Genomic DNA, 11,915 nt, shown 5'->3' on the forward strand with positions numbered 1-11,915 from the left:
TAGCTCTTAAGAAAGCAACGTAGGAAGCCAAGAAAGTAAACTAAGTAGAACTTTGGAGGCTTGTACTTGGTTGGTGGGGACCGCGCAGAGGCTCAAAATATTGAGAAGGATTCGGCAGACTTGCACTATATCGTGGGGACCACTGGATGAGCTTGGAGTGATCTTTCTCTTGGCTCTTTAAAAGGCAACAAACGTACAGAAGCAACGGGACCACCTTTTAGTTTAGTTTTTAGCCTAGTCTTTAGTTTTTCTTTTCTTTTCCCTGGACTGGCCGCTGATACACGCCAGGTGTTCGACAATATTCCCCAACGGGAAAAACACCTTTTATTCCTTACTTCTTAATAGAAAACGCAATGTCTTTGCAATCTATTAATTCGTGTGGTGATTTAATTATGCGGCGTGGCTAAGTCTTTCATCTAGTCAAGGGTCAACTCGACGGCATAGTCCCGAAAATCTGTGAGATCTAATTAGTTTTCACGCGTTGCTTAATTTATTAATATTTGCACGTTGTCTGCTTGTATTCTCATGGGATTATTTTATTAATTGGATGTCAAGGGCCCGATGTTCAATGTGATTTATTAATCTCGTGCCAGTTTAGTCAATTAAATCCGTAATTGTTTGATTGATTAATATTAGTGGCAACTGGTGTGTTTACACATTAGGGGCACGCGCGATCTAATTTAAATAACCCTCGTAGCGTGTTATTGATTAGGGCTAGGTTTTTCTAATTATTAATGCAATTGGAAAATTAATTCCTAAGGTCGTACCTAGGAATATTTGCTGATTGGGGGTAATCAATGGTCGTACCTTGGTTATCAATGATTTAAGGAAAAATTGGTCGTCAGACTATAACTAGCCTATTAAGACATTAAGTGAACCTCTTTTGCATCAATGATCAGATGATTGGACTGTGCCTGAGTAGTTGAATCCTTGGCTAGAATTTATTCATTCTTGATTTAACTCCTGCTTAGTTGTGCTAGTTAGTTATTTATTTATTATTGTTGAATTATTCAATTGATTTTAGTTTCATTCTGGTGAAATCCCCCCTTACCAATTGGCATTTAAAAAGAGACAAATATCCCCAGTCCCTGAGGAGACGACCCTACTTGCCACTGTCTACTATTCAGTAATCTTTGTCACCTAATTAATTCTGGTATATCGGGTTAAGCAAACTCTTCGGGAACAGGGTGAATCAAGTAACCCATTGCACACCTAGAGTCCCTGCTCCAGTACCTAGGATTAATTATTGACTGCTTTTAGTGGTAGTTAGGATTTTATTATTATTATTATTGCACAGGTTCGGCACCTGTCAATTTTTGGCGCCGTTGCCGGGGACTGGCGTTGTTATTTGTTTCTTTATTAAATTCATTTTTGCTCTGATTTTCTGGTATTCTTTCTAGTGTATGCCTAGGTCTTCTCGTACAGGTGAATTGATTTTTGACCCTGAAGTAGAGAAGACCGCGCGTAGAACGAGAAAGGAAACCAGACAGCTCAGAGAAGAGCATTCCAGTGCTGCATCTCAGGGAACTGAGCCCGAAGTCGAACCATCAGATTCGTTTAGTGACACTTCAAGTGATTCGTACCAAGAGAACGTCGCCATGGCAAACACACAAACATTAAGGGAGTTGGCTGCTCCAAACTTGACCCAACAACCTCTTTGCATAACTTTTCCTCGCCTTAGTGAGAATGCAGCTTTTGAATTAAAACCTCATGGTCTGCCAGGAGAGGAACCCCACAAACACATGCAGGAATTTGATGTAGTGTGTTCGAGTATGAAGCCCTCGGGAGTAACTGATGAACAAATTAAATTAAGGGCCTTCCCTTTTTCTCTCAAGGATTCGGCAAAGGACTGGTTATACTGTCTACCTGCAGGCATTATCACCACATGGCCGGAGATGCAGAAAAAATTTTTTGAAAAATATTTCCCTGCATCTAGAGCTGCTAGTTTGCGAAAGGAAATATGTGGCATCAAGCAATTTCAGGGGGAATCCTTATATGAATATTGGGAGAGGTTCACCAGGCTGCGTACCCGATGCCCTCATCACCAAATAAGTGATCAACTGCTGATTCAGTACTTCTATGAGGAGTTACTGATGAACGATAGAAATATCATTGATGCAGCAAGTGGTGGTGCACTGGTGAATAAAACTACCCAGGAGGCATGGGATTTAATCGAGCGAATGGCAGAGAATTGCCAACAGTTTGGTACGAGAGCAGATGTTCCTACGAGAAAGGTCAACGAGGTAAGTTCATCTTCCATTCAACAGCAGTTATCTGAATTAACCTCATTTGTTCGACAGATAGCTGTAGGAAATGCACAGCAAGCCAAAGTGTGTGGGATTTGTACGAATATTGGTCATACCGCTGACTCATGCCCACAGTTACAAGAGGATGGAATTGAGCAGGCAAACATGGCTGGTAACATGCCCATGCCACGTAGACAGTATTGAGCAAGCAAACATGGCTGGTAACATGCCCCTGCCACGTAGACAGTATGACCCCTATTCCAACTCATACAATCCGGGTTGGAGGGATCATCCGAATCTGAGTTATGGGGGAAATAAGCAACAAAATTTCATCCCCAATAGACAGCAGGGCTTCCAGCAACAATATTAAACAAGGAATCAACCCTCCTCTGCCTCAGGTATGACCCTAGAAGACATGGTTAAAACCATAGCCTCTAATACTATGAAATTTTAACAGGACACTGAGGCCAGCAATCAAGAGATGAAAGCACGTATGCAAAACTTGGAAAATCAGATGAGTCAATTAGCCTCAATTGTCAACCGACTGGACTCCCAGGGAAAGGGAAAACTTCCATCCCAACCTGAGGTGAATCCCAAAAATGTAAGTGCAATGACCCTCAGGAGTGGGAAAGAGGTTGATGGACCAGCGCCAGTGGCTCCGAAGGACAAGAATGAGGACCGCATTGAGAAAGAGCTCGAGCAAGAAGGAACGCCCGGCACAAATAAAGAGGTAATACGTGACCCAGTGGTTCCAGTTAAACCTAACCCACCACCTTTTTCTAGCAGGTTGGAAAGGCCTAAGAAGCAAGATAAGGAAAAGGAAATTTTGGAGGTGTTTAGGAAGGTGGAGATAAATATCCCCTTACTTGACGCAATTAAGCAAGTACCCCGGTATGCCAAATTTTTGAAGGACCTATGCATCAATAGAAGGAAACTGAGGGGAGATGAAAGGATAATTGTGGGAGAGAACGTATCTGCAGTGCTTCAAAGAAAACTTCCACCCAAGTGCGGAGACCCAGGTATGTTCACTATTCCTTGTAAAATAGGGAACACTAGCATTAGGAATGCCATGTTAGATTTAGGAGCATCCATAAATGTGATGCCCAAGGCTATTTATACTTCTCTAAATTTGGGCCCCTTAAAGGAAACTGACATTATAATTCAGTTGGCTGATAGAACTAATGCTTATCCTGATGGGGTGATAGAAGATGTGCTAGTGCAAGTGAATAATTTAGTGTTCCCTGCTGATTTTTATATTCTTGATATGGGTGATGAACGTTCTCCAAATCCATCACCAATTTTGTTGGGGAGGCCCTTCTTGAGCACAGCTCGTACAAAAATTGATGTTAGTGAGGGCACCCTAACGATGGAATTTGACGGAAAAATAGTTCATTTCAGTATATTTGAAGCCATGAAATATCCATGTCATTCTAATGCTGTTTTTGCTGTGAGTGTAATTGACCCTTTGGTGCAAGAAGTATTTGAGATTAATGGCAGGGATGAATTGGAGGTAGCAATCACCAAACATTTGGATCTGGAGGCAGCCTGCGAGATGGAGTTAGACATCAGTTTGCAAAGAATGGTTGGAGCCTTGCATTCACTAGGCCAAAGTCCTCTAAGGTATGATGTTGCTCCTATATTTGTGCCTGAACCGCACCTAAAGTTATTACCTTCTATCGTGCAGGCACCTGAAGTGGAGTTGAAACCCCTACCCAAGCATTTAAAGTATGCCTATTTGGGTGAAAAAGAGACGTTACCAGTGATAATCTCATCCAAATTATCACCCACGGAGGAGGATAAGCTGCTACGGGTTTTAAGGGAGCACAAGGAAGCTATAGGGTGGACAATTGCAGACATCAAGGGTATAAGCCCGTCCGTATGTATGCATCGAATTCGCCTAGAAGAGGATGCTAGACCGATAAGACAACCACAAAGAAGACTGAACCCCAACATGATGGAAGTGGTCAAAAAAGAGGTAATCAAACTTCTAGACGTAGGAATTATTTTTTCTATCTCAGACAGCCCATGGGTGAGCCCGATACAAGTGGTGCCGAAGAAAGCAGGAGTAACTGTGGAAGAAAATCATGAAGGGGACCTTGTTCCAATTCGAAAGCCTACGGGTTGGCGCCAGTGCATCGATTACCGTAAATTGAACGCAGTGACCAAGAAGGATCATTTTCCCCTTCCATTCATTGATCAAATGGTTGAAAGATTAGCTTGTCGTGCCTACTACTGTTTTTTAGATGGTTTCTCTGGTTATTTTCAGATAGCAATTGCGCCAGAGGATCAAGAGAAAACAACTTTCACTTGCCCCTTTGGCACTTTTGCCTATCGAAGGATGCCCTTTGGATTGTGCAATGCCCCCGCAACATTCCAGAGGTGCATGATTAGCATTTTTTCTGAGTATGTGGAGAGAATAATTGAGGTATTCATGGATGACTTTAGTGTCTATGGTGATAGTTTTGACGATTGCTTAGATAACCTGACATTAATTTTGAAAAGATGCATTGAGACTAACCTAGTGCTCAATTGGGAAAAATGTCACTTCATGGTTGAACACGGGATAGTTCTAGGACATGTAGTGTCATCTAGAGGAATTGAAGTTGATAAAGCTAAAATAGATGTAATATCTGCTTTACCTTACCCCGTAACTGTACGGGAAGTTCGTTCGTTTCTAGGACATGTAGGTTTCTATCGCAGATTTATCAAAGACTTCTCAAAGATTGGGGCACCACTTTTCAGACTTTTGCAAAAGGATGTTATTTTTGAATTCAACGAGGAGTGCAAGGAAGCGTTCAAGAAGTTGAAGAAATTACTCACTTCTCCACCTGTCATCCAACCCCCTGACTGGAATCTTCCGTTTGAAATTATGTGTGATGCCAGCGATCACTCCGTGGGAGCAGTTTTGGGGCAAAGGGTGGAGAAAGCGGCGCACGCAATATATTATGCCTCTAGAGCTTTAAATGGCGCCCAACTCAATTACTCTACTACGGAGAAAGAACTCTTAGCTGTTATTTTTGCTTTAGAAAAGTTTAGACCTTATTTGTTAGGTGCTAAAGTAATTGTGTATTCTGACCATGCAGCTTTTAGGTACCTACTGACCAAGAAGGACGCTAAACCCCGCTTGATAAGATGGATATTGCTCCTGCAGGAATTTGACTTGGAAATCAGAGATAAAAAAGGAGCAGAGAATCTGGTAGCTGACCACCTCAGTCGAATACTGGTAGCGGAGGAAGAATTACCATTAAGGGAGTCTTTTCCTGAAGAACATTTACTTTCTATTAATTCATCCCCTCCTTGGTTTGCAGATATTGTGAATTATTTGGTTACTGACAAATTGCCCGCAGGTTGGCCTAAGGCAAAAAGGGACAAACTGAAAAGTGATGCGAAGTACTATATCTGGGATGATCCCTATCTGTGGAAACAAGGTGCTGACCAAATACTGAGGCGATGTGTAAGTGAAGGTGAATTCCAATCTATATTGACTTTCTGTCACTCTTATGCATGTGGGGGTCATTTTGGATCTAAACGTACTGCTAGAAAAGTGTTGGAAAGTGGATTTTATTGGCCTACCTTATTTAAGGATGCTTACTTGTTTTGTAAGACATGTGATAAATGTCAGAGGGTAGGCAATTTATCCCGCAGGGATCAACTGCCACAGGTGCCCATGCTTTTTATTGAAATTTTTGATACTTGGGGTATAGATTTCATGGGTCCCTTTCCAAATTCTTGTGGATTTTTATACATTTTACTAGCAGTGGATTATGTCTCGAAGTGGGTGGAAGCAAAAGCCACCCGCACTAATGATTCTAAGGTTGTTGCAGACTTCATAAAGTCTAACATTTTCGTGCGATTTGGAATGCCACGGGCAGTTGTGAGTGATAGGGGGATGCATTTTTGCAATAAGACAATTGCTGCTTTGTTCAGGAGATATGGTGTACTTCATAAGGTTTCCACTTCCTACCATCCACAGACCAATGGCCAGGCTGAAGTCTCGAATAGGGAAGTAAAGTCTATTTTGGAAAAGATGGTCCGCCCTGATAGGAAGGACTGGAGCTCAAGGTTGGAGGATGCTTTGTGGGCATACAGGACCGCTTACAAGACGCCTATAGGGATGTCTCCCTATAGGTTGGTATTTGGTAAGCCTTGCCATCTTCCAGTGGAGTTCGAGCATAGAGCATTTTGGGCGGTAAAACAATGCAATATGGATATTGAGGAGGGCGGAATCCAAAGAAAGTTACAGTTACAGGAGTTGGAGGAGATTCGCAATGAAGCCTATGAGAATGCGGTAATCTATAAGGAGAGGAATAAGATCTTTCATGACCAACAGATCTCAAGGAAGACATTCGAGTGTGGGCAAAAAGTTCTACTGTACCACTCCAAATTGAAGTTTTTTCCAGGTAAATTACGTTCTCGTTGGATTGGTCCTTTTGTTGTGACTAATGCCTTTCATTATGGTGCAGTAGAGGTCCAAAGCTTGAAGACTGAGAGGAAATTTGTGGTGAATGGTCATCGTCTCAAGCCGTATTATGAAGGGGCTCCAACTGAACGGGTGGAGATGATGCACTTGGAGGACCCTATTTGCTTAGTTTAAGCAAAGTTGTGGACATCGTCTGGCCAAAGACGTTAAAGAAAGGCGCTTTTGGGAGGCAACCCAATTGTTAATTTTGCTGTTTTAATGCTTCGTTATTTGATTATGTCGTTTCTCACGTGGGTGTTTGTCACTTTTGATGTTTGCTAACTCTGATCAGGAAAGGTAATCTTGGCGTGCCCACGCGAGGAGGGCACGCGTTAAAGTGCTTAAGGAGCTCTCGAAGGCAGTGGATACTCGCGAATCTTGGCGTGCCCACGCCATGTTTTGCAGTCCAAAAAAAAAAAAAAAAAAAACTTTCTTTCCTCTTCTCTTTCCTTTTTCTTCTTTCCTTCTTTTCTTCTTTCTTTCTTTCTTTCTTCCCTTCTTCCCCGCTGCCCTGCTTTTCCTTCTTTTCCTTCCGCGCCGCACGCCGCACTCGCTCGCCGCTGCCGCTGCCGCGCGCCGCCACCTGCCGCTCGGGAGCCCAGCCCCACCTCGACCAGCGGCCCTGCTCGCGCGCCTCCACCATCAGCTCAGGCCGCCGCCGATCTCCTCCTCTCGCGCGCCTCCGTACCGCCAACCACCAGTCCGCCCCAGCTGCCGACCAGAGCTCCACCAGCGCGCCCGCACGACTCCTTCTCTAGCCCAGTCCGCCGCACACCAGCAGCCCTTTAGCTCGCTGCCCTGCTGACCCGCCGAGCGCCGCTGCGTGCCACAGCCCAACCCCGCCGCCGTGTGGCCACCACCAAAGCCACTCCAGCTCAGACACTCGCTCACCTCGCCGGTGCCACTTGCAGCTCCAACAGCCTCCACCTCTCAGCAGCTAGCCGTCAAGCGCCCCTCGCAGCCGCGCGTCACCACCTGCCCAAATTTGGCAGGTGGAGGTATTGCAATTTTCATCTTCATTATAGATCTCTGGTCCTTAATTTGCTGGAATTTGGGAATTTTGGACATTTGCTGGGGCTAATTTTGGGGACATTTGCTGTGATATTTGGGGGGGTGAATTAAGTATTTTCTGGGGCTAATTTTGGGATTTTTGTTGCGATATTTGGGGGGTGAATGAAGAAATTTTTGGGGGTCCATTTTGGACAGGTTTGGGTCTAATTGCTACCATATGTGGGGGTATTTCTGATTTTGTTGAATTGTTGGCCGTCTGACCTCCGTGTGTCAACCAGTGGTACTGGTTGGAGTGGTTTGTTTACATTTATTGAGTTGGCTATTTGTTTTAGTTCCCCTGTGACTCACCAGTGGTACTGGTTGAGATTTTTGTTGTGGTTAAGAGCTTCCGTTGAATTTATTTCTTCCCTGTCTGAGCACCAGTGGTACTGGTTGCATTGTTGCTTGATTTCTTCGACTTTCTCAATTACTTTGTGGGTGAATTGCTGCGATTGCTGGTTGCTTTTTGGGGGCGCCCGTGACGCTTATATTGTGCGTTCTATTGTTGTGATTTGCCTGTTGGTCACCATGGTGAAGCCCCGAACTTCTTCTAAATCTAGGACACCTAGGCAATCACAGCCTCCAACACCCACACCCACGATTCCCGCCTCAGACTCCTCGCACGAACCTTCTTCCTCTGGGAGGAGAGCTCGCCTGGGGAGACAGAGGGGCGTCCATATTTCTGACCCTGCACATTTTGGGGGAAATTTGCACTTCACTAGGGCCGCCGACAAGCAGCGATATGCTGTTTGTTGTGAGCGGCAAATCACTCCCGGCCGATATCTGGACCCCGCCACCTTAGGCCTTCTAAATATTAGCGAGCCTTTCCACCATTTGATCAATGGCATTGGGTGGCGGCCATATTCCCGTATTGTTAAGCTCCCGGCCTTTGTTGAGTTGGTTAGGGAGTTCTATGCCACTTTTGAGTTCACCATTACTACTGGTTATTCTGTGTCTACCCCCGATGTCATTCATTTTCGATTGATGGGTCGGGAGTTCCACCAGTCCATTACTGATTTTAATTTAGCTTTTGGCTTTATTGATCCAGCCTATGCCGCCTCTCGGGAGTATGCCGAGAGTGCGTGCGACTACATAGAGCCTTTCTTCTCTCGTTATCGAAGTATGTGGGAGGCGCTGTCCGTCGACCCTGCCTCTTATGATCCCCGCCAGTCCAAGAGCTCGTACATCAAGGACCCGGCTTCTCGCTACATCCAGCGCTTCCTAGCTTATAGTTTCTCGGGTAGGCGGGATAGTTCGGGTATATTGTCCAAGCCAGAGTTCTTTTTCATATGGTGCATGCATACTAATAATAAGGTTAATTTGGGGTGCTGGCTCGCTTCTCAATTTAAATCTGTTTTGACAAAAAAGAAGCGTCCCTTGATTCTTGGGTCATATATCACCCATTTGGCTGTTAACTTGCAGTTGCTTGATTTCTCTAACCATGATTTACATGTTGCTTGTCAAATGGAGCCCTTGGACATCCCGTGCTTGGAGCGAATGGGTTTGGTCCGGGAGGGTGACAACGGGTGGGAGATTGTTCCCCCGGGGCCGATTAGACCTCCTCCTCGTTCATCCTTTGCCAATGCTTCCACGGCGGGCGGTGACCCCGGTCCTTCTTCTTCCGCTCCCCCCTCCGGCCCTACGGCCGAGGAATGGCACGAGCTCCGAAACAAAGTTGAGCGGCTTGAGACGCGGCAGAAACACATGGACGTTAACATTCACAATATGGCGCAGAATCTCGCGGCATTTATGCAGCAAGCCGGGTTCCCTCCTCAGATCCCGCCTAATCCTCCCATGTTCTGACGACTCTGGGGAAGTACCGTTGCCCTTCTCTTTACTTTTAATGCGGGTTTAGCACATTGAGGGCAATGTGTCATTTAGGTGTGGGGGGGATCTTTGTTTGAGTGCTAGATATTTCCCATTTCCGTTTCTGGGGTGTTTTCCTATATTTTTAGTTAAGTGTTTTCTGTTTTAGGAGTTGTTCCTTTATCCCTTTTGGGTGATTTTCTCTTGCTTTTGTCTTGGTGAATATGTTGGCAGCCCACTCATTTATTGTTAGCTGTGATTTATGCTATGAGTTGGGTTTCGGTGGCTAGTAAAAGCATGCTTTCTTGGTGAATATTTTGAGTTTAACGACTTGGTGCAATTTATGGCTAACTTGTTTAGGCAATATAAATATTTTGCCTGCATTGTTGTGTAGTTTGGTCTCCTGTTTACCTTAGTTCTCCATATTTAGGACATGACGCGGGCTATGATCTGTAATTACTTGGTATTTCGGTGTTTTATGGTGAATAACATATGCCTATACTCCGCTAGTGTCGCCACCTAGTAACCGGGAGGCTTCACCACAAGTGTCGGCTCTCGCGTCAAAAAGTGGCGATATCTATGAGTAGATAGTCTTGGAGCTATGAAGGGTCGAGTAACTGGGCTCTTTCATCTAAAAATGTCAGAGTTCACGTCAAAAGACTTGAATAGCTCGGGACTAAGCATTATTCGTACAATGCAAAAAAAAAAAAACAAAAAAAACAAAAAAAATAAAAACAAAAAAAATAAAAATAAAAGTAAAGAAGGAAATCAGATGTGCAGAATATGTGAGTTTATGATCATATTGGCCTGCCGATCCTTGGTTCGTAATGTTGAGATTTTGGTTGCCAGTTGACCTAATTACTGACTGTTGCTAGTTAATATTTGGATTTCTTAAGCAAATTAGCCATGAATTGGACAGGTCTAGGAACTTAGGAGCTAACCGGGAGGGATGTCTTGACACTTAGCCACTAAATCTTGATTTTGGTATGAGCACAACTGGCAATGACAATGCGAAAGCTAGCCATTGTTGAGTGAAGTGTCCCCATGCTTGAGGGCAAGCATGATTCAGGTGTGGGGGGAATTGATAGGGTATAATTTGTTAGTATTTTTATTATTAATTTCCCTTTCTATCCCTGACAAATATTGTATTAATTGCTGATATTTACTCATATTTGGTATTTGGAATGAATTTCAGATGTGAAGCAGAAAATTGCCAAATGGTCCTACTAGCAATAGGAGACAAGAGTCAATTCGGCAGGGCCTATCCTTGGTAGTTCATCCTCTCAATTCGGTGGAGGCCCACAGAATAGCTTTGGTCCTCTAGCTCTTAAGAAAGCAACGTAGGAAGCCAAGAAAGTAAACTAAGTAGAACTTTGGAGGCTTGTACTTGGTTGGTGGGGACCGCGCAGAGGCTCAAAATATTGAGAAGGATTCGGCAGACTTGCACTATATCGTGGGGACCACTGGATGAGCTTGGAGTGATCTTTCTCTTGGCTCTTTAAAAGGCAACAAACGTACAGAAGCAACGGGACCACCTTTTAGTTTAGTTTTTAGCCTAGTCTTTAGTTTTTCTTTTCTTTTCCCTGGACTGGCCGCTGATACACGCCAGGTGTTCGACAATATTCCCCAACGGGAAAAACACCTTTTATTCCTTACTTCTTAATAGAAAACGCAATGTCTTTGCAATCTATTAATTCGTGTGGTGATTTAATTATGCGGCGTGGCTAAGTCTTTCATCTAGTCAAGGGTCAACTCGACGGCACAGTCCCGAAAATCTGTGAGATCTAATTAGTTTTCACGCGTTGCTTAATTTATTAATATTTGCACGTTGTCTGCTTGTATTCTCATGGGATTATTTTATTAATTGGATGTCAAGGGCCCGATGTTCAATGTGATTTATTAATCTCGTGCCAGTTTAGTCAATTAAATCCGTAATTGTTTGATTGATTAATATTAGTGGCAACTGGTGTGTTTACACATTAGGGGCACGCGCGATCTAATTTAAATAACCCTCGTAGCGTGTTATTGATTAGGGCTAGGTTTTTCTAATTATTAATGCAATTGGAAAATTAATTCCTAAGGTCGTACCTAGGAATATTTGCTGATTGGGGGTAATCAATGGTCGTACCTTGGTTATCAATGATTTAAGGAAAAATTGGTCGTCAGACTATAACTAGCCTATTAAGACATTAAGTGAACCTCTTTTGCATCAATGATCAGATGATTGGACTGTGCCTGAGTAGTTGAATCCTTGGCTAGAATTTATTCATTCTTGATTTAACTCCTGCTTAGTTGTGCTAGTTAGTTATTTATTTATTATTGTTGAATTATTCAATTGATTTTAGTTTCATTCT

At 43.7% G+C, this 11,915-nt stretch overlaps 1 non-coding gene across 1 annotated transcript; it reads right to left on the bottom strand.

Moving 5' to 3' along the window:
- Window positions 1-1,943: 1,943 nt before the first annotated feature.
- Window positions 1,944-2,050, bottom strand: LOC113754579. The gene has a single exon (XR_003465261.1). It is a non-coding gene; the product is annotated as a small nucleolar RNA R71 (small nucleolar RNA).
- Between the last annotated feature and the right edge of the window lie 9,865 nt (window positions 2,051-11,915).

This window comes from Coffea eugenioides, chromosome 11 (assembly GCF_003713205.1).
Source record: "Coffea eugenioides isolate CCC68of chromosome 11, Ceug_1.0, whole genome shotgun sequence".
NCBI lineage: Eukaryota > Viridiplantae > Streptophyta > Magnoliopsida > Gentianales > Rubiaceae > Coffea > Coffea eugenioides.